The sequence below is a fragment of the Coregonus clupeaformis genome, chromosome 1 (assembly GCF_020615455.1).
Source record: "Coregonus clupeaformis isolate EN_2021a chromosome 1, ASM2061545v1, whole genome shotgun sequence".
In the NCBI taxonomy this organism is placed as follows: domain Eukaryota; kingdom Metazoa; phylum Chordata; class Actinopteri; order Salmoniformes; family Salmonidae; genus Coregonus; species Coregonus clupeaformis.
Genome location: NC_059192.1, coordinates 26,764,561 through 26,788,693, shown reverse-complemented (window position 1 = coordinate 26,788,693; position 24,133 = coordinate 26,764,561). Strand labels below are relative to the sequence as shown.

The 24,133-nt window shown below is 43.9% G+C and overlaps 1 long non-coding RNA gene across 1 annotated transcript; it reads right to left on the bottom strand.

Moving 5' to 3' along the window:
• Positions 1 to 1,468: 1,468 nt before the first annotated feature.
• Positions 1,469 to 15,447, bottom strand: LOC123492183. The gene is made up of 4 exons (XR_006661661.1): positions 15,423 to 15,447; positions 14,744 to 14,990; positions 14,271 to 14,400; positions 1,469 to 1,488 (listed from the first exon to the last, which is right to left on the bottom strand). It is a non-coding gene; the product is annotated as an uncharacterized LOC123492183 (long non-coding RNA).
• Positions 15,448 to 24,133: the final 8,686 nt, after the last annotated feature.

Here is a 24,133-nt window from a genome sequence, read left to right as displayed (position 1 = left end):
TCACCTCGATGGTGGAAGTCCGGCTGTGCCCCCAGCCCTGGCAAGAAACAGAAAGCAGGAAATTAGAACTTTTCACAGGATTCAACCAGTTTGACTGAACTCTTACCACTGTAGATCAAAAGGCCACCACTGTCTAGTTTTCTACAAACCCCCTGTGTATGACACATTATGGATTCATTAGCTAGTTTACCCATTATCGCTATTAGCCCTGCAAGCCAATGTGTACAGAGAAGTTTGAACATCGAGAAGCTCAACAAGCAATTCCAGCTTTACTTCCTGAACTCTACAGTGAGAGGAAGATTCCGACAGAAGTCAATAGGGAGAGAAAACGTTCTTATTTATTGGGAATTGTGTGTATTTGAGTCTGTCGATTCTCAAGGTTCTATGGCGCAAAGGGTGTCATGACAAAAAAGTGTGCCTATGGAGAAACCTGATAGTGGCTTTATTTTTTTTGAAAAGGTGTACAAAAAATGTGGCCATGGTGAAATAATAGTGTCAGTGTGTGGGATTTACCTTTACTGTGGAGCTTGTCCAGGAAGGATCTAACTTGTCCAGCCCTCTTGTCCCCTTCTACCTTGACGTTCACTTGGAGTGGGAGATTTCTGCTCACGAAGAGATGACAACCTATAGGCGGCCATTTTGACAACAGGTCACTTGATGTGGTTAGTTTCTAGTTTTAGGAGTCAAAGGAAAATGGTACTTGTATAGCACTTTTACAAATACATGTCATGGGGCAACTAACTATGGGCCTAAAACCCCAAATAGCAAGCAGAGGTTTAAAGGGATAGTGTGAGATTTTGGCACGATATGCCCTTAAGCATGCCATGCTTCTGTAGTCTTCCAGTCATTGCTAACACTAGATAGAATAGGCTCGAGTAGAGAAAAGGGCGTTTAATTGCCAAATTTCACACTATCCCTAAGTGCCGCAGGAAAAATTCTGACGACAAATGTTTAGACTACATATGACCATCCAAAACTAGGCCAGACAGTCTATCAAATCATCAAAAGGAGAACATAGTATACCTTCATGTGGCTTGACTGGCGTGGCGCTGGACTTCTTAATGTGGGAAATGGAGACTCTCTTTACCAGTCTCCGACACAAGACCTGATGGGAAAGAACACTGGGGTCATATTGACGTCAAAGTGGCCTTCTGCAATTTATATGAAGTGTGAGTAAATCACTCTTAAATATGTATTTCCAAGCTGCATTTTCAAGCACTCAATACAATTGGATTAGCCCATATAAAAACAGCAGGCGTGGTGGAGCAGCATGCCACATTGTAGGAGCGATAGGTGTGATAAAAGGGGTTTGTCTGATAGAAGGGGGCATGTCTGACTCAGACCTCTCTTTGGCCATGCGCCCGGCCACAGTGAACTGGGTGGAGTCGTTGGCGGCCACGCCCCCTGCTCTTCCATGCCTCCCTCCTTCTCCTGCAGGATCTTCATCTCGCCAGGGACATCTTGGTCTCCCACGTCTGCACTGGACTTCTGATGTGGGAAGGGAGAGGGAAGGAGAGAGAGGATGTAAGGGGATACAGGTTAAGAAATAGGCTAATGAATGTGTAGCACATGGGGATGTGGACCTGCGCCAGCGAATAGCTAGCCTTTCGCGTGGCGCGATTGGGACCGATTCAGGAAGGCAGTCACGTGTGGCTGCGCAGCAGAGGTCCCAGTTCGTCCAGGTAGTTTTGGAATCGGGAGGAAGTGCACTCCGCTAAGCAAGCAGTAATGACATACTTTACACAAATGCATGTGTTGACACGTGTTACAGCATCGTACCTGAATTTTTGTGAGAATATTGGGCTATTTCTACGGCTGAACGTTGGAGACAAAGAGTGAGAGAGCAAGAGGGAGACAGAGAGGGGGTGGGGGGTTAGAGAGAGAGAGCAGCGAGAGAACAAAGAGAACAGAGCACAAAGACATGTTGGAACATTTCCGAAACTACATTGGTCTTAAGGAAACTTATGAGCTACACTACCCCATTTCCCCCATCGGTAGAAAAACAAATGTGACTCATGAATTTTATCAAACGCACTTCTATTATTTCCAACATGATTCCTAACCTTCATTGCCACTGCGTTGTTTCTGCACCTAAATTTCACCATTAAAATGATTACCGTGGGAATTTTTCCAGGCATTTCCAGTCCCAGGCAAGCTGTTGTACAGTAATTCATTATATTCAGCACCAAATATACGTGATGCATTTGTATGTTGTGCTTGATTTACAATGGCTGAGTACAGTACAGCGGGTGTGTGTGGAGCTGTGAAACACTCCCTTTCGGGAGACCTGCATGGTTTCAAAATGGCAATTGTTGTCTACTCATTAGAAAAGAAGCAACAATGTGATATTTCATCTTGCTAATTTACTCTGGGGAGAGTTAACGCCAATTGTGAAAATTGTAAACATAAAACAGGCTACAATGATTGAATGAATGTCGAGGGAATATTTCGTTTGCACCACGTTCGGAGAAGGGAATCCCATCTGTTTCACATACATAGATCAAAAGGACTACTCTCGAACCACCTGGCCTGTCAAAGTCTGCATGAGTTTTTGTTAAGCTGACAACTAGGAAGTAACTAAGCCTACTGACTCACTGATACATTCAACAATAGAGTACCAACCTAAACACATAGGGGCCGGCATCCCAAACAGAGATTCCCCTTTTGAGCATGTTGCTTAGTCCAGGACTAGGCTTAACTGTGTCCAGGAAACTGGAGTAAGGTAGATACAGTTGAAGTCGAAAGTTTACATACACACTTAGCCAAATACATTTAAACTCAGTTTTCGCAATTCCTGACATTTAATCCAGTAAAAATTCTCCTGTCTTAGGTCAGTTAGGATCAGCACTTTATTTTAAGAATGTGAAAAGGTCAGAATAATAGTAGAGAATGATTTATTTAGCTTTTATTTCTTTCATCAAGCACTTCCCAGTGGGTCAGAAGTTTACATACACTAATTAGTATTTGGTAGCATTGCCTTTTAAATTGTTTAAACTTAGGTCAAACCCCCACAAGCTTCCCACAATAAGTTGGGTGAATTTGGCCCATTCCTCCTGACAGAGCTGGTGTAAATGAGTCAGGTTTGTAGGCCTCTTGCTCGCAAAACACTTTTTCAGTTCTGCCCTACACATTTTCTATAGGATTTGAGGTCAGGGCTTTGTGATGGCCACTCCAATACCTTGACTTTGTTGTCCTTAAGCCATTTTTGCCATAACTTTGGAAGTATGCTTGGGGTCATTGTCCATTTGGAGATACCCATTTGCGAGCCGGGCTTTAACTTCCTGACTGAGGTCTTGAGATGTTGCTTCAATATATCCACATCATTTTCCTTCCTCATGATGCCATCTATTTTGTGAAGAGCACCAGTCCCTCCTGCAGCAAAGCACCCCCACAGCATGATGCTGCCACCCGCGTCTTCACGGTTTGGGATGGTGTTCTTCGGGCTTAAGCTGACCCCTTTCTTCCTCCAGAACATAACAATGGTCATTATGGCCAAACAGTTCCATTTTGTTTAATCCGACCAGAGACATTTCTCCAAAAGTCACGATCTTTGTCCCATGGCAGTTGCAAACCATAGTCTGGCTTTTATGCGGCGGTTTTTGGAGCAGTGGCTTCTTCCTTGCTGAGCGGCCTTTCAAGTATGTAGATATAGGACTTGTTTTTACTGTGGATATAGATACTTTTGTACCTGTTTTCTCCAGCATCTTCAGAAGGTCCTTTGCTGTTGTTCTGGGGATTTATTGCACTCTTTCCACCGCACCAAAGCACGTTTCATCTCTAGAGACAGAACGCGTCTCCTTCCTGAGCGGTATAGACGGCTGCGTGGTCCCCATGGTGTTTATACTTGCATACTATGGTTTGTACAGATGAACGTTGTACCTTCGGGCGTTTGAAATTGCTCCCAAGGGATGAACGAACCTGACTTGTGGAGGTCTACAATTATTTTCTGAGGTCTTGGCTTTGATTTCTTTAGATTTTCCCATGATGTCAAGCAAAGAGGGGCACTGAATATTAAGGTAGGCCTTGAAATACATCCAAGGCACAACCTCCAATTGACTCAAATGATGTCAATTAGCCTATCAGAACCCTAAAGCCATGACATAATTTCAATTTAAACTTCCCCCACTGGAATTGTGATACAATGTTATAAGTGAAAATAATCTGTCTGTAAACAATTGTTGTAAAATGACTTGTGTCATCCACAAAATAGATGTCCTAGAACGACTTACCAAAACCATAGTTCGTTAACAAGACATTTGTGGAGTGGTTCGAAAAAACGAGTTTAATGACTTCAACCTAAGTGCATTAAACTTCCGACTTCAACCTTTAGGTAATGCATTGGTCCCAATCTAGATTATTGAGACAGTTGATATTACAGTAAAATAGAGCAAGATAGATATACATTGAACAGAATGACTAAGACAGTTCAGCTTTAGCGGACAGCTAAACGGTCTATGGAGTATAAGTAAGTATTTATATGCAGACATAAAAGAGATAGGGTTTCCCAATGGCTCTATATAACATACGACGTCTCCACCTTTCCCACAGACCCAACACCTGAGACATATTAGAAAAGGTCTGAGTTTGAAAGTCTTGGGTCAAAACATGGATAGCCATTTTGAAGGAAAGGCTTGGTTGATTACAAAACGATAATTTTGAAAAGATTGTCATTTCCATTTTTACTTTAGAGAGGAAAAACGACCGTTATGGATGTTACAGGGTCTGAAATAGACATTCAAATCTTAAAGATTTCTTGATCAAAATCTATCATAACACATTTGTTGTCATTTGGAATGTTTTTAAAATGTGAGCAGAAGGCATAATACCTTAGGATTGCATAAATAGAGGTAGCCTGAATACTATACAAGACCAGGCACCACACACTAACAGGTCATTGTTTTGTCTTTATATATAAATTATATACAGTACCCACAAAGTTTGGACACACCTACTCATTCCAGGGTTTTTCTTTATTTTACAATTTTCTACATTGTAGAATAATAGTGAAGACACTGTTCAAACGATAAATATCACATATGGAATCCATGTAGTAACCAAAAAAGTGTTAAACAAATGAAAATATATTCTTCAAATAGCCACCCTTTGCCTTGATGACAGCTTTGCACACTATTGGCATTCTCTCAATCAGCTTCATGAGGTAGTCAATTGCTTTTCAATTAACAGGTGTGCCTTCTTAAAAGTTAATTTATGGAATTTCTTTCCTCCTTCTTAATGCATTTGAGCCAATCAGTTATGTTGTGACAAGGTGTGGGGGGAGGGGAGAGTTATACAGAAGATAGCCCTATTTGGTAATACCAAGTCCATATTATGGCAACAGACACATCTCAACATCAACTTTTCCGAGGACACTGTGTGAATCAGGCCTTCATGGTCGAATTGCTGCTAAGAAACCACTACTAAAGGACACCAAGTAATAAGAAGAGATCTGCTTTGGCCAAGAAACACCGAGCAGTGGACATTAGACCGTGGAAATGTGTCCTTTGGTCTGGAGTCCAAATTGGAGATTTTGGATTCCAACTGCTGTGGGTCTTTGTGATAATGCGGTGTGGGTGAAGGGATGATATCCGCGATGTTTAGTTCCACCGTAAAGCATGGAGGAGGGGTGGTGTTAATGGTGTGGGATGCTTTCATGGGTGACACAGTCTGTGATTTATTTAGAATTCAGGCACACTTAACCAACATGGCTACCACAGCATTCTACAGCGATAGAAAATCCCACTCTGGTTTTGGGTTTAGTGGGAGTATAACTTGCTTTTCAACAGGACAATGACCCAATACACCTCCAGGCTGTGTAACTAGACTGATGGAGTGCTGCATCAGATGACCTGGCCTCCACAATCCCCCGACCTCAACCCAATTGAGATGGTTTGGGATGAGTCGGACCTCAGAGAGGCAAAGCAGCCAACAAGTGCTCAGCAAATGTGGGAACTCTTTCAAAACTGTTGGAAAAGCATTCCAGGTGAAGCTGGTTGAGAGAATGCCAAGAATGTGCAAAGCTGTCATGAAGGCAAAGTGTGGCTATTTGAAGAATCTCAAATATAAAATATATTTTGATTCGTTTAACACCTTTTTGGTAAAAATAAAGAAAAACCCTGGAATGAGTACTGTAGGTGTGTCCAAACTTGACTGGTAGTGTATATCAAAATTAGCCTTTACCAGTTGAATGTAGACAAATAAAACATTTGTGTATAATTTGTTGTTGTTGAAATATGCAAATGAGACCATATTAATGTGCCTATACTGCCAATCCACTTTTCGTGACACTGGATGAAGTCAGTATATTTTGGAGGGCTTTTGTTTGAAAAAGACACTCCAGAGTGGTATACTACGAAGCAAGCTAGATCTACTCAGGCTTTTATAAAGCTAGACAGCTTCAGCTTCACATTCAAGGTCAGGTTTCATCCGTACACAACAGTGGATATTGTTTGTCCACCAGCTGACAGCAGGCTTGAACTGCTTTTTTATGTGGATGCGCACGCGGCTAATCGAATGCTGAACACTTCATTGAAAGTGCTGAAACATTAATCCATGGGAAGAGTCAGTGCCATATTTTCATTTGTACCGAAATCAAAACAGAAGAAAAGTGATCTGGCAAATTCAGCAGGATATGGTGTGAAATAGGATTTTAAAAGTGGCATCTTTACTTTATTATTGTTAATACAGTCTTTGGTGTTATCAATGCACAAGCACCTTTTTCCCACTCTATCACTCCTTCTATCTGGGGAACAGCTTGTTGCACAGGTTTTGGTTTTGGAACCTCTAACCTTGGAAATTTAACTGTTAAACTCAAGGCCATGGTGCTTGCCTACGGAGCTGCGAGGGGAACGGCACCTCCTTACCTTCAGGCTCTCACTCAGACCCTACACCCAAACGAGGGCACCACGTTCATCCACCTCTGGCCTGCTAGCCCCTTACCTCTACGGAAGCACAGTTCCCACTCAGCCCAGTCAAAGCTATTCGCTGCTCTGGCACCCCAATGGTGGAACAAGCTCCCCCACGACGTCAGGACAGCGGAGACACTTCCGGAGACACTTGAAACCCTACCTATTTAAGGAATACCTGGAATAGTATCAAAGTAATCCTTTACACCACGCCAGCCGACGCTTGGCATTGCACATGGAGATATTAGGCATGTGCGCGGCTGCTCGACAATGGAAACCCATTTCATGAAGATCCCAACGAACAGTTCTTGTGCTGATGTTGTTTACAGAGGCAGTTTGTAACTCTGTAGTGAGTGTTGCAACCGAGGACAGACGATTTTTACGCGCTACACGCTTCAGCACTCGGCGGTCCCGTTCTTTGAGCTTGTGTGGCCTACCACTTCGCGGCTGAGCCGTTGTTGTTCCTAGAAGTTTAAACTTCACAATAACAGCACTTACAGTTGACCGGGGCAGCTCTAGCAGGGCATGCATTTGACAAACTGACTTGTTGGAAAGAAGGCATCCTATGACGGTGCCACGTTGAAAGTCACTGAGCTCTTCAGTAAGGCCATTCTACTGCCAATGTTTGTCTATGGAGATTACATGGCTGTGTGCTTGATTCTATACACCTGTCAGCAACGGGTGTGGCTGAAATAGCCTAATCCACTCATTTGAAGGGGTGTCCACATACTTTTGTATATATAGTGTACTTTGAAATAAAAGTATATACCTCACACACAAGTTTATGGGCTTAAAAAAAAGAAGACACCTGTACCATGTCAGATGTAGAGTTGAAATGTATAACATTGAGTTTGCATCCCAATATTACACTTTATATACATCACAGAAGACTGAAATATAACAACACCGTTTGACATTTTAACACTGGATTTACGGCATAAAAAATAAATAAAATGTTTATTCATTATGAAATTATTAAACATATTAATACCATTCCACCCATGAGGCCATGAGGTCATTTGACTGCAGGAAAGGGCTACATACACACAAATACAAAATAAACACACTGACTGCACACAAAGCCATGCCCATGCTTTGGCTTACAAAATACTCACTGCATAGGGGCACGCACAAATAGGGGTACGTACATAGCACGTTGTTGGTTAAACACACCCAAATACACACACTACACTCTGCAGTACCACACAACCCAGCTTTGGGTTGCAAAAATACACACTACACACCCACCAGTACCCCTTAACCCAGCCCCACAGCACAACTCTGGAGTCGATCAGGAAGGGCAAATACCTTGCCCATACAGGACCCCAGCGACTGAGCCCCACAGGAAACATTTTACATATTAGTCATTTAGCAGACACTCTTATCCAGAGCGACTTACAGTTAGTGAGTGCATACATGATATTTTTCATACTGGCCCCCCATGGGAATCGAACCCACAACACTGGCGTTGCAAACGCCATGCTCTACCAACTGAGCTACATCCCTGCCGGCCATTCCCTCCCCTACCCTGGATGACGATTTCACCCCATGCTTCCTGAAGCACCTCCCACAAGTTGGATTGGCTTGATGGGCACTTACGTACCATACGGTCAAGCTGCTCCCACAACAGCTCAATAGGGTTGAGATCCGGTGACTGTGCTGGCCACTCCATTATAGACAGAATACCAGCTGACTGCTTCTTCCCTAAATAGTTATTGCATAGTTTGGAGCTGTGCTTTGGGTCATTGTCCTGTTGTAGGAGGAAATTGGCTCCAATCAAGCGCCGTCCACAGGGTATGGCATGGCGTTGCAAAATGGAGTGATAGCCTTCCTTCTTCAAGATCCCTTTTACCCTGTACAAATCTCCCACTTTAACACCACCAAAGCACCCCCAGACCATCACATTGCCTCCACCATGCTTGACAGATGGTATCAAGCACTCCTCCAGCATCTTTACATTTAGTTTGCGTCTCACAAATGTTCTTCTTTGTGATCCGAACACCTCAAACTTCAATTAGTCTGTCCATAACACTTTTTTCCAATCTTCCTCTGTCCAGTGTCTGTGTTCTTTTACCCATCTTAATATTTTCTTTTTATTGGCCAGTCTGAGATATGGCTTTTTCTTTGCAACTCTGCCTAGAAGGTCAGCATCCCGGAGTCGCCTCTTCACTGTTGACGTTGAGACTGGTGTTTTGCAGGTACTATTTAATGAAGCTAGACACTAATGTATTTATCCTCTTGCTCAGTTGTGCACCGGGGCCTCCCACTCCTCTTTCTATTCTGGTTAGAGCCAGTTTGCGCTGTTCTGTGAAGGGAGTAGTACACAGTTTCTTGGCAATTTCTCGCATAGAATAGCCTTCATTTCTCAGAACAAGAATAGACTGACGAGTTTCAGAAGAAAATTCTTTGTTTCTGGCCATTTTGAGCCAGTAATCGAACCCACAATTGCTGATGGTCCAGATACTCAACTAGTCTCAAGAAGGGCAGTTTTACTGCTTCTTTAATCGGCAAAACTGTTTTCAGCTGTGCTAACATAATTGCAAAATGGTTTTGTAATGATCGATTAGCCTTTTAAAATGATAAACTTGGATTAGCAAACACAACGTGCCATTGGAACACAGGACTGATGGTTGCTGATAATGGGCCCCTGTACGCCTATGTAGATATTCCATAAAAAATCAGCCGTTTCCAGCTACAATAGCATTTCCAATATTAACAATGTCTACACAGTATTTCTGATCAATTTGATGTTATTTTAATGGACAAGAAAATAGCTTCTCTTTCGAAAACAAGGACATTTCTAAGTGACCCCAAACTTTTGAATGGTAGTGTATGTGTTGCCACCCTAGAAATTGTATAATTTGAAAACTTATTGTCAACATACCTTCAAATACCATCATACAGTCAAAAGTAAAACAAATATTTTGATATGCTATTTTGGGCATATCGCCGTACTTACTATACACCGCTACACACACACACACACACACACACACACACGAAGTGCACATACAAACCCAGACACAGACGTACATACAAGCGCTCGCTCGTACACACACACACTAGGCGCACACACACAGAGACATTAGACACGCACACACATTGGAGGTGCCCATACAAACACACACACAGGCATTGAGATGTACATACAAGCGCGCACACACACACACTAGGCGTGTACACACACACAGAGAGACATTAGACACACACACAGACGCGCCTACTAACTCACCTGAGTACTACTGACTTGTCAGTGTGTAGGATTGACAGAAAAGGCAGGGTCTCATACAGAGATGAGGAAAAGGTCATGAGGTGGAAGCAGGGGAGGAAGAGGGGAGAGTGGGGAGAGGAGAGGAGAGGGGAGAGGGGGGAGAGGAGAGGAGAGGGGGGTCATCCTTAATATCCGGCAAGACCACAGCTGGACTGGGAGGAAATTGGGATTTGAGACCATGCAGAGAAGCAACAGGAGTCATTCCCAACCTATGAGGGAATGCGGGAAGAGAGAGTGGAAAGTAGAGAGGGAGGTGAAAAGGTGGACCTATTCAGTGAGAAGAGGGGGATACTTGATTAGATGAGGCCCTGTGTAGCTCAGTTGGTAGAGCATGGCGTTTGCAACGCCAGGATTGTGGGTTTGATTCGCACGGGGGGCCAGTATGAAAATGTATGCACTCACTAAATGTAAGTCGCTCTGGATAAGAGCGTCTGCTAAATGACTAAAATGTAAAATTAGATGGTGCCCATCTTTCCCATTTGGGATTGAGGCCTGCAGGCTTTGGTAACACTTTAGTAAGCCTGCAGGTATAATGCTTTATAACTTGTTATAAGTATGTATGCATGTCTTTATAAAATCTCATAATAACACTTATAATATTTTAAGTCCCTATGTATCAGCATTTCAAGACTCAAAATGTGTGGTATTTAGTCAGGATCAGTATGAGCAAGAGGGTTGTGTATGACGTGACAGTACTACAATGCATTATAACTGCATAATACCTGCAGGCTTTAAGTAAATGGTTACCCAGGTTCTCCCAACGAATATAACAGAATCTACACACAACAGATGACTTGTAAGACAGACTCGACCCTTGCAGACCTAGGATATGACCCTCGTCTTTCAACCTGCAAGTCTTTGATCTCCACAGACAAGACTGTTCCTCCAAATCAACCAATCCCAAGCCCAGGCAGGTGGGAGTGGGCGGGGGCGGGGGGTTACATCGTTGCGGTGAGCTCATTGTTATGGCACTGGAGGCAACCTGTGAGTACTAAATGTCATTACATTTATGTTTTTCACTCTAGGGCTGTTATAGATGGGTTAGCTGACAGACAACGTCACGAAAACGATGCACGCACTTCAAAGGGGCAGAAGCTGTGTGTTGTTATGATTCTGGATGGCCAGCTAGCAACAATGACAAGAACCTGCCATGTGGTGAATCGAAAGTGGCTTGTTTCAGCTCATTTGATCTTGTTCTTGATACCATGTCTATGCTAATATGGCTACAATTTGCTAGCTAGCTAACCAACAACTGTAACAACGTTCTTGAGAGAGAGTGCTCAGTGTGCAAATGTTTGTTTTCAATAAACATTGGAGACGAAATATAGTTGACATGTTATCAACAATCTAAGCCAACCCCATCTGTTTTGCCCCATAGTTGTGCACACATCAGTTTTGTTGCTAAACAACCAATCCGTCTATAGCCTAGTCGACAGATGTCAGGCAGACCTCCAGTTACTGGCGAGTCAAGAGGGGAAAGTTGGAGCGTGACTTGCACAGGTTTACTGCACGTTGGGAGAGGTGAGAATGAATTTCATAAGCTTTGTGGTCTTTGTTGATGTAAAAAAATATAAAAGGATTAGCCAGTGTTTCCCCTAGCTAGATTATTTTCCAGGCAGGGCACCGCAAAGCACCCATAAAATCAACATCCAGGACCTCTTTAACATAACATTTCAATGTCACCAATTTAGGTCAAATTATTTTTAGGTAGAGGGGAACATAGCAAGGCTGGAGTACCCATCTTATCTACACAAAAGTATTCGGAACACTGAATTCTGCAAAGCTCTGGTCAAGTATTAACCCAGCAACAAGTCACATTGGGATTCAATATGAGAACTAGCATTTTAGCTACGAAAGCTTACTCCACTGAATGACATTAGAACTTTGCATGTAGAGTACACTAATAAGTGACAGCCAATAGCATTTCAAATAAAAAAATGACACCAGAGTGGAAAATGCTGCCCTAACAGGAAACATCTGTAGCTTCTGAGAGAAGGTGGCGGCGGTGTATGTGCCATGCCCCGTTCTCCTGACGACGACGACGAAAGAGCAACATCTGTTCCAGCTCGGTTACACAGTGACTCAGAGGAGAGTTCCTGTTTTTCCTAAACGTGTGCCTGGAAAACCAAAGGTGCTACCTAGAGTAAAAAATGACAGTATCTGGAATAATGACTGAATTGATTATTGATTGAATACACTTAATTTCCCCCTCCTAGCTCTCTTGACAGTTTTCATGCTGTTTCATTCGGGGTCAAATTTGTTATCAAAATGATCAATTGATACCAATGGAAGCCAAACTCTTTCAGGTGGCGGGGGGGGACACGACGACTATATTAGGGGAAACACTGGCACCCTCCAGACCTCCACATTCCAATATCAGGAGCACCACCAAACCAGAGCCAGAGCCAGAGCCATTAACACACAATTTGTCAAACTATCCTCCATGTTGGCACCAAATTCTAATTGGCATGCTTACCTCTTAATTGTGGTGTCAATATGGTCGCCATACACATTCCAAACCTTGGCTCTGGTGGGAGCTAGCCTCCTTATAAACTTGTGCTCCCTCTCTCTCTCTCTCTGCAGTGCTGACAGCTGCATCATGATGGGTTCCAGTCCAATTCACCAGTAATGACCTCAGATGGATTAAAGGAAGGAATCCACAGGCATATTGGAAGCTTTGCAGCCAATTTTTTCCTGGGACGTTGCTGGGCTGTCTGTGAATGCCTCAAATGCACTTTTCAGGTTAACTGTGGATTTATCCACAAATTATAGACATAAATTGGATTAACAGTCCGGTCTCCCTTGGGAAATAGGTATTCTGACCTTAATGGAACTACATGGTTAAATAAAGATAGTTAAGGGACCGTCTGTATAAAGGAAGATTACATCATTTCTGGAGCCCAATTGAATGTTTCGGGGTTTTATGTTGAGAATGCTTTGGCTCTCGGTGAACACTTGAGATGCGCTTTTCAGGCTAAGAGTGGATTTATAGGGAAGTTGGCGGCTACTCTTGGATGGAAGCTTCACCACAACCAGTAAACCCATCGAGGCTTGTGTCTCATGTTGAAGCCTAGAAAGATGGTCCATCCATATGAATAAAGATTACATAATTTCTAGTGTCCTACTGAATGTTCTGGGGATTTGTGAAGAGTTCCACCAATATGTGCCATATACAAAGTCATATAATGAGTAAAATGATGATGCATTCAGAGTTGGAAAACAAAATGGAGAGAGTGCACATGAGATGTAGAGGGAGGTAGAGACAGAGAGATTGATTAGGTAAGGGAGTTTGGTGTGAGTGAAAGAGAGAGAGATGGAAAAAGAGTGTATGAATGAGAGCGGATGGAGAGACTGAACATGTGTTTTTGTATATTTTAGTATGAGCAGGAAATTATACTTGTCTCTATGTGTGTGAGAGATAGAGAGTGTGTGTGTGTAGCACAGAAAAGTACAGAGAGAACTTTCATTTATTATTTCTATGAGTGAGAGACAGGGAGAGGGTGTGTATGTATGTGTAGGAGAGAAAGAGAGAAAGTGAGAAAGACAAATAAAGGGAGAGAGAACAGGAAGTAGAGACCAGCTCGTGGGAGGAGAGGAGAGCCACAGGAAACACCCTGTGCTGCGTGGTATTTTATTTTTACGAGTGTCTCTCTCTCTGGGAGGCTGCATGGCTAAGCCCTGGATTTGGGATCAACGCCCGCCACTCCCAAATCTCCCTCCCCACATCACATCTCCTCCCCACCCATCCCACCACACTCCCCCTCCCCACCTCAGCCACACTCACCCTTTCCTCATCCTCCTCCCCACCCTACTACACTCCCCCCGTCTTCCTCCTCTTCCCCACCCTACTCTTCTTTGCACCACACACAGGAAAACAAGCTTTCAGCACATTTCCACCACAAAACCCAGACCGAGCCTCAGTCTTTACAGACAGGTCACATTTCCTGGGTCGCGATCACTAACAGAGGCCCAGGCTTCAGAGGCCTCCAGTCCTTAACCTTGTCCGACCCAGAGTTTCTCCATCCCTCCGTCAAACCCCAAATCGAGCCTCAATCCTAGCCCCACAAACAGCTCCAGTCACAGAGGCCCAAGCTTACCTTCTTCTTCCAGGCATCTCCAGAGTCCTGGAGCTGGTTGAAACGGTCAGCCAGGGACTTCTGCACCAGATCCTTGGGCTTCTTCAGCTTGGCCTTCCACTCCTCCTCGCCACTGTTCAACTCAGCCAACCTGGGAGAAGGAGAGGAGATCAGTAAATGTAGGCCTTACTAGCCAAGACAGTCACATGTAATTTATAGGCTATATTTCAAACAGAGTAACACACAAAGTGTGAAAGACTCCATCTGAATTGTAAGTATACATATTGTATTTATACAATATCATAGAATATGCATTTTACAGTATGTTTATACAAAAGACACTGTAGGTAGGTGTGCTCTAAATGTCTACGTATGAAGTGCGCAGACCTGTATCAGTCATTTGTTTTATGATAGGTAGGCGATGTCTACAAAATGAACACGTATGTGTGTGTCTGCGTGTGTGCGTGCATGCATTTAAACTTCCCCTACTGTACCTCTCTTTCAGGATGACCCCACACTGCTGTCCAGACTGCTATCCACATCCTGATCTTCTCCATCTTCCGTGTCCACCGACGACATCTTCTCCATCTCTTCCTCCCCCAGGCTCTCGTCTGGAGAGGGGGTCCGGCTCTGGAGGTCCTCCCCTGAACTACTGCTACCACCACGCCCATTGCCCCTCTGCATCCGGGGGGTACTGAAACACCCTCCGTCAGGGCTATCGTCCACTATCGTCTCATCTTCCTGTAATAATAACAATCATTATTGATTGGGCTGATCTCTCGTTAAACCATCAATACAAGCTAAAATCACCCGCACAGCTGATCTCAATTGCAACCATCATCCGTCACCGGTTTACCGCGCCATAAAGTGAATGTCGGGGTTATCTTTTAGTCCTGATTGCAACCAACTTTTCCAAGACGATTTCGCCCTCTGGTGGGTATTGTCATCGGAACAATTTGATCTTGCAATTTTAACTGACTAAGGGCGATTTATCTATTCCAGATGCTCATAGTGGGAAACTAGTGTGGAGACTATATTACATAGGGCCAATTTCCCAGGCACAGATTGAGCCCAGTCCTAGACTAAAACGCATGTTCAATGGAAATTATATAGAGATTTATATAAATTCAGATACTCAAACTGTTTTACATAATAAGAGGTAAGAAAACACACCTCATCCTCCTCTTCTTCCACCTCCCTCTTTCTCCTCCTCCTCTTCCTCGTCGCTCTCGCGGGTGGCTCAGGGTGACGCTGGTTTGTCGGACCACCCCGGTGGTGGGGGTGCTTTCAGGGGCCCCTCCCTCGCTGTAGTCTGACTCGACACTAGTGGAACGACTCTTTTTGAGGATACCCTTAATGCTGCTGCGGGCGCCCGAGTCTTGGCGCTGCAGCAAGACAGGCTGGGAGGGTGTAGGGGACTTGTCTTCTTCGTCCTTGCTTGTGGGGTATGGTGTTTGGTCGGAGAGGGGTTGTGGGGAACTGGAGGACAAGAGCTGGATGGGGGGGAGGAAGAAGGGAAAAGGGAATTATCGAATTATGATTCAGAAAACTTAACTGGATTTATAACATCTAGAGTTAGCAATGGTAAGCTAAATAAATGAGAAACAGATTTTTTTACATGATTTTATTGTAAAAACAATTGTCAAGGGCCTCCCGAGTGGCGCAGCGGTCTAAGGCACTGCATCGCAGTGCTAGAGGCGTCACTACAGACCCGGGTTCGATCCCGGGCTGTATCACAACCGGCCGTGATCAGGAGTCCCATAGGGCGGTGCACAATTGGCCCAGCGTCGTCCGGGTTAGGGGAGGGTTTACTTGGCTCATCCCGCTCTAGCGACTCCTTGTGGAGGGCCGGGCGCCTGCAGGCTGACCTCGGTTTTCAGTTGAACAGTGTTTCCTCCGACACATTGGTGCAGCTGGCTTCCGGGTTAAGCGGGCGGGTATTGAGAAGCGCGGTTTGACGGGTCATGTTTCGGAGGACGCATGACCCGACCTTCGCCTCCCGCGTGCGTTGGGGAGTTGCAGCAATGAAACAAGATAGAAATTGTGGGGAGATTATTATTTTTTATTTTTTATATACATTGTCAAGGATCAACACAAAATACTCTGTCAAAGTGGAAGAAAAATTTGAACTTTATTTTATTTTATTGAAAATAAAATACTAATATATTTTTGATTCGATAATTATTCAAGCCCCTGAGTCAATCCATGTTAGTTTGGCAGCGATTACAGCTGTCAGTCTTTCTGGGTAAGTCTCTTAGAGCTTTGCACACCTGGACTGAAAACATATTTGCCCATTATTCTTTTTAAATTTCCTCAAGCTCTGTCAAGTTGGTTGTTGCCGTAGATTTTTAAGCCAATTTACAGTACCAGTCAAAAGTTTGGACACACCTACTCATTCAAGGGTTTTTCTTTATTTTTACTATTTTCTACATTGTAGAATAATAGTGAAGACATCAAAACTATGAAATAACACATATGGAATCATGTAGTAAACAAAAAAAAAAGTGTTAAACAAATCAAAATATATTTTAGATTTTAGATTCTTCGAAGTAGCCACCCTTTGCCTTGATGACACTCTTGGCATTCTCTCAACCAGCTTCATGAGGTAGTCATGAAATTGGGGGGAGGGACTGGTGCACTTCAAAAAATAGATGGCATCATGAGGAAGGAAAATTATGTGGATATATTGAAGCAACATCTCAAGACATCAGTCAGGAAGTTAAGGCTTGGTCGCAAATGGGTCTTCCAAATGGACAATGACCCCAAGCATACTTCCAAAGTTGTGGCAAAATGGCTTAAGGACAACAAAGTCAAGGTATTGGAGTGGCCATCACAAGCCCTGACCTCAATCCTATAGAACATTAGTGGGCAGAACTGTAAAAGTGTGTGCGAGCAAGAGGCCTACAAACAAGGAGGAATGGGCCAAAATTCACCCAACTTATTGTGGGAAGCTTGTGGAAGACTACCCGAAACGTTTGACCCAAGTTAAACAATTTAAAGGCAATGCTACCAAATACTAATTGAGTGTATGTAAACTTCTGACCCACTGGGAATGTGATGAAAGAAATAAAAGCTGAAATAAATCATTCTCTCTACTATTAGTCTGACATTTCACATTCTTAAAATAAAGTGGTGATCCTAACTGACCTAAAACAGGGAATTTTGACAAACGTCCTGCACGGTGTTGGGCTGTAAGCACAACCCCCACCTGTGGACGTCGGGCCCTCATACCACCCTCATGGAGTCTGTTTCTGACCGTTTGAGCAGACACATGCACATTTGTGGCCTGCTGGAGGTCATTTTGCAGGGCTCTGGCAGTGCTCCTCCTGCTCCTCCTTGCACAAAGGTGGAGGTAGCAGTCCTGCTGCTGGGTTGTTGCCCTCCTACGGCCTCCTCCATGTCTCATGATGTACTGGCCTGTCTCCTGGTAGCGCCTCCATGCTCTGGACACTACGCTGACAGACACAGCAAACCTTCTTGCCACAGCTCGCATTGATGTGCCATCCTGGATGAGCTGCACTACCTGAGCCACTTGTGTGAGTTGTAGACTCCGTCTCATGTTACCACTAGAGTGAAAGCACCGCCAGCATTCAAAAGTGACCAAAACATCAGCCAGGAAGCATAGGAACTGAGAAGTGGTCTGTGGTCACCACCTGCAAAACCAGTCCTTTATTGGGGGTGTCTTGCTAATTGCCTATAATTTCCATCTGTTGTCTTTTCCATTTGCACAACAGCATGTGAAATTTATTGTCAATCAGTGTTGCTTCCTAAGTGGACAGTTTGATTTCACAGAAGTGTGATTGACTTGGAGTTACATTGTGTTGTTCAACTGTTCCCTTTTTATATATATATATATATATATATATACAGTGGGGAGAACAAGTATTTGATACACTGCCGATTTTGCAGGTTTTCCTACTTACAAAGCATGTAGAGGTCTGTAATTTTTATCATAGGTACACTTCAACTGTGAGAGACGGAATCTAAAACAAAAATCCAGAAAATCACATTGTATGATTTTTAAGTAATTAATTTGCATTTTATTGCATGACATAATTATTTGATCACCTACCAACCAGTAAGAATTCCGGTTCTCACAGACCTGTTAGTTTTTCTTTAAGAAGCCCTCCTGTTCTCCACTCATTACCTGTATTAACTGCACCTGTTTGAACTCGTTACCTGTATAAAAGACACCTGTCCACACACTCAATCAAACAGACTCCAACCTCTCCACAATGGCCAAGACCAGAGAGCTGTGTAAGGACATCAGGGATAAAATTGTAGACCTGCACAAGGCTGGGATAGGCTACAGGACAGCTTGGTGAGAAGGCAACAACTGTTGGCGCAATTATTAGAAAATGGAAGAAGTTCAAGATGACGGTCAATCACCCTCGGTCTGGGGCTCCATGCAAGATCTCACCTCGTGGGGCATCAATGATCATGAGGAAGGTGAGGGATCAGCCCAGAACTACACGGCAGGACCTGGTCAATGACCTGAAGAGAGCTGGGACCACAGTCTCAAAGAAAACCATTAGTAACACACTACGCCGTCATGGATTAAAAATCCTGCAGCGCACGCAAGGTCCCCCTGCTCAAGCTAGTGCATGTCCAGGCCCGTCTGAAAGTTTGCCAATGACCATCTGGATGATCCAGAGGAGGAATGGGAGAAGGTCATGTGGTCTGATGAGACAAAAAATATAGCATTTTGGTCTAAACTCCACTCGTGTTTGGAGGAAGAAGAAGGATGAGTACAACCCCAAGAACACCATCCCAACCGTGAAGCATGGAGGTGGAAACATCATTCTTTGGGGATGCTTTTCTGCAAAGGGGACAGGACGACTGCACCGTATGAGGGAGGATGGATGGGGCCATGTATCGCGAGATCTTGGCCAACAACCTCCTTCCCTCAGTAAGAGCATTGAAGATGGGTCGTGGCTGGGTCTTCCAGCATGACAACGACCCAAAACACACAGCCAGGGCAACTAAGGAGTGGCTCCGTAAGAAGCATTTCAAGGTCCTGGAGTGGCCTAGCCAGTCTCCAGACCTGAACCCAATAGAAAATCTTTGGAGGGGAGCTGAAAGTCCGTATTGCCCAGCGACAGCCCCGAAACCTGAAGGATCTGGAGAAGGTCTGTATGGAGGAGTGGGGGCAAAATCCCTGTTGCAGTGTGTGCAAACCTGGTCAAGACCTACAGGAAACGATGATCTCTGTAATTGCAAACAAAGGTTTCTGTACCAAATACAGTGGGGAAAAAAGTACCGTATTTACCGCACTATAAGGCGCACCGGAGTATAAGCCGCAGCAGCTAAATTGAAAATGTGTACCTATATAAGCCGCACTGGACTATAAGCCGCAGGTGTTTTAATGTTTAATTACCATATGTAAGGGTTCGTGCACAGAGGGGATTGTCGGGAAAGAGATGGCTGCTTGAGGAAGCTCCCATTTATTAACATTTCAACAAACAAGTTGCATATTTGCATAACGTATTCAAGTGTTACCATTTAGTGCAATAGTAGCTACAGAACATATACTGTGCTGTGTAAACTGTACTGTATCACATTGCGTTTCAGACACACAAACTTTTCAACTTTCAAACTTAAACGGTGCGCTCTCAGCGCACATACCGGCAGTGATCTACAGCAGTGGTTTTCAACCAGTGGTCCTTGAGGGAGTGCTAGGGGTTCCCCAGCAAAATTAGTTAATAGCGTCACAATCATTTAACCACTTAACTTTGGTTATTTTGAAAACCTTGAAAAAAGTGTGCACATCTTTGAATATTTATCTACATTATAGCCTACAGTAGTACCATAACAAAAAACAAAGCTTACAGCGCTTGACGAGGCAATATCAATGGCTAAATTAAATGTGTTTTTTTAAAGTGCAAAATAAAGTGCCTGTAACACGACAGTAAGCGTGTAAGCCTAAAGTTGCAGCAACACGGCTGCTTAAAATATACGGTAATCAGCCTACCAGAAAAGTCATTAATCCTCGTCTTCATCTTTTAGGCTAAGGTGCAGTACACGGCTGTAACCAGAAAAGTCAAGTCATTAATCCTCATCTCCGTCTTCTTCCTGCGTACTAAAACCACCAAAGTCCTCATCGTCAGTGTCGGAAACGAACAGGCTCAGGGTGGCTTCGTCAGCCACTCTCCTCTCTCCTTCGTTGTCGCTCTCAAAACCAACAAACTCCTCTTCGTCACTGTCGGAATCGAACAGCCTCTGAAGGGCCTCAGCTGTGGTGGCGTCCTCCTCTTCATCACGCAGCAGTCCAGCCTTTCGGAACCCGTTAATGATCGTGGATGTTTTGACACTCCTCCACGCTATCAGGATCCACTCGCAAACTTGAGCGAAAGTTGCTTTTCGCATGCGACCAGTTTTGGTGAATGATTTATCGCCGCTAGTCATCCACGCCTCCCACTGAACGCGTAGTGCCACTTTGAACGCACGATTGACACTGATGTCGAGTGGCTGCAGATGCTTTCTTTGTGCCCCCAGGAATCACAGCTGGAATCGAGTTTGTGCTCTTGATGGCTGCTTTCACATAATCTGTTATATGGGCCCTCATGCTGTCCAAAACGAGCAAAGCTTTTTTTTGGCGAAAGAATCCTCCAGGACGCTTGACGTAGCACTCATTCAGCCACTCATTCATTACGCTTTCCATCATCCACCCTTTCTTGTTGACTTTAAAGGAGATGCCGTTCAGGATCTTTTCTTTTGGCATTGTAATCCGCTTAAAAATCACCATTGACGGAAGCTTTAATCCAGATGCTGTGCAGCCAAGAACACAAGTGAAATTCGTTCTCTCGTGGCCAGTGGTTCTCAACGTGATGGACGATTCACCTTTCTTGTTAACAGTCCTAGTGAGAGGCAGGTCAAACGTCAAAGGCACTTCATCCATATTTATGATCTGGTCCGGTCCGATGGAATATATCTTTCTTTGTGTGAATTCGCCGAAGTTTGTTATTTTTTCCTGGTAGTCGGGAGGGAGTTGCTGACACACAGTCGTCCCGCGCCTGATGGACAGTCCCTTTCGTCTCATAAATCTGAAACACCAGGATGGTCCACCTCTAAAATTTTCAATTTTCATTTCGGTGGCGACTGTTTCAGCTTTCTGTCGGATCTGCACGGTGGAAACACCTCGGCCGTCTGCTCTCTGTGTGTTCACCCAATCTTCAAGAAAGTCTTCAAGTTCGGGCCATCTGCTTTTATTACCTCTGAAAGCTTTTTTTGACTTTTTACATTGAGACAGTTCTTCCCGCTGGCGTCTCCAACGTCTCACCATTGACCCATTGATGCCAAGGCTACGTGCAGCAGCTCTATTTCCTTCTTTTACAGCCAGATTGACTGCCTTTAACTTAAAAGCTGCATCATATGCATTTCTACGTTTGTTTTCCATAATGAGGGTTTGTGCATGAAAACTTCCTTTGCACAAACTGTCTCGCTCTCGTAATGTCTGTATGTCTAGCTCTCGTTCTGTCTCTCGTTCTGTCTCTCGTACCACTCTCGGTTCCACTTTTACTTTTGAGCGCTACCTGTCTCACTCTTTTCCGGTCTCCAGCTTTTCCTGCTGGATCCCGCCGCTTAAAGGTGGGGGGCGCGGACCGGTCAAAGTGCCCATAGAGTTAAAGTTGGTGGACTGTAACCTGTAAAATCCATAGATTTAGGAGGTCTTCTAGTGGCCGTTAGATGTAAAAATCCATAGATTAGCCGCACCGTTATATAAGCCGCAGGGTCGAACAATTGGAAAAAAGGCGATGTTTATAGTCCGAAAATTACGGTATTTAGTCAGCCACCAATTGTGCAAGTTCTCCCACTTAAAAAGATGAGAGAGGCCTGTAATTTTCATCATAGGTACACGTCAACTATGACAGACAAAAAGAGAAAAAAAATCCAGAAAATCACATTGTAGGATTTTTTATGAATTTATTTGCAAATTATGGTGGAAAATAAGTATTTGGTCAATAACAAAAGTTTCTCAATATTTTGTTAAATACCCTTTGTTGGCAATGACACAGGTCAAACGTTTTCTGTAAGTCTTCACAAGGTTTTCACACACTCTTGCTGGTATTTTGGCCCATTCCTCCATGCAGATCTCCTCTAGAGCAGTGATGTTTTGGGGCTGTCGCTGGGCAACACGGACTTTCAACTCCCTCCAAAGATTTTCTATGGGGTTGAGATCTGGAGACTGGCTAGGCTAGGGAAAAAAAGTGTTTAGTCAGCCACCAATTGTGCAAGTTCTCCCACTTAAAAAGATGAGAGGGGCCTGTAATTTTCATCATAGGTACACGTCAACTATGACAGACAAAATGAGGAAAAGAAATCCAGAAAATCAAATTGTAGGATTTTTAATGAATTATGGTGGATAATAAGTATTTGGTCACCTACAAACAAGCAATATTTCTGGCTCTCACAGACCTGTAACTTCTTCTTTAAGAGGCTCCTCTGTCCTCCACTCATTACCTGTATTAATGGCACCTGTTTGAACTTGTTATCAGTATAAAAGACACCTGTCCACAACCTCAAACAGTCACCCTCCAAACTCCACTATGGCCAAGACCAAAGAGCTGTCAAAGGACACCAGAAACAAAATTGTAGACCTGCACCAGGCTGGGAAGACTGAATCTGCAATAGGTAAGCAGCTTGGTTTGAAGAAATCAACTGTGGGAGCAATTATTAGGAAATGGAAGACATACAAGACCACTGATAATCTCCCTCGCTCTGGGGCTCCACGCAAGATCTCACCCCGTGGGGTCAAAATGATCACAAGCAAAAATCCCAGAACCACACGGGGGGACCTAGTGAATGACCTGCAGAGAGCTGGAACCAAAGTAACAAAGCCTACCATCAGTACCACACTATGCCGCCTGGGACTCAAATCCTGCAGTGACAGACGTGTCCCCCTGCTTAAGCCAGTACATGTCCAGGCCCGTCTGAAGTTTGCTAGAGTGCATTTGGATGATCCAGAAGAGGATTGGGAGAATGTCATATGGTCAGATGAAACCAAAATATAACTTTTTGGTAAATACTCAACCTGTCGTGTTTGGAGGACAAAGAATGCTGAGTTGCATCCAAAGAACACCATACCTACTGTGAAGCATGGGGGTGGAAACATCATGCTTTGGGGCTGTTTTTCTGCAAAGGGACCAGGACGACTGATCAGTGTAAAGGAAAGAATGAATGGGGCCATGTATCGTGAGATTTTGAGTGAAAACCTCCTTCCATCAGCAAGTGCATTGAAGATGAAACGTGGCTGGGTCTTTCAGCATGACAATGATCCCAAACACACCGCCCGGGCAACGAAGGAGTGGCTTCGTAAGAAGCATTTCAAGGTCCTGGAGTGGCCTAGCCAGTCTCCAGATCTCAACCCCATAGAAAATCTTTGGAGGGAGTTGAAAGTCCATGTTGCCCAGCGACAGCCCCCAAACATCACTGCTCTAGAGGAGATCTGCATGGAGGAATGGGCCAAAATACCAGCAACAGTGTGTGAAAACCTTGTGAAGACTTACAGAAAACGTTTGACCTGTGTCATTGCCAACAAAGGGTATATAACAAAGAATTGAGAAACTTCTGTTATTGACCAAATACTTATTTTCCACCATAATTTGCAAATAAATTCATTAAAAATCCTACAATGTGATTTTCTTTTCTAATTTTGTCTGTCATAGTTGACGTGTACCTATGATGAAAACTACAGGCCTCTTTCATCTTTTTAAGTGGGAGAACTTGCACAATTGGTGGCTGACTAAATACTTTTTTTCCCCACTGTGTGTATATATATATATATATATATATATATATATATATATATATATATATATATATATACACACACACACAAAAGTAAGTATGGAGTTCACATGACTGGGGAGGCAGGCCCACCCACT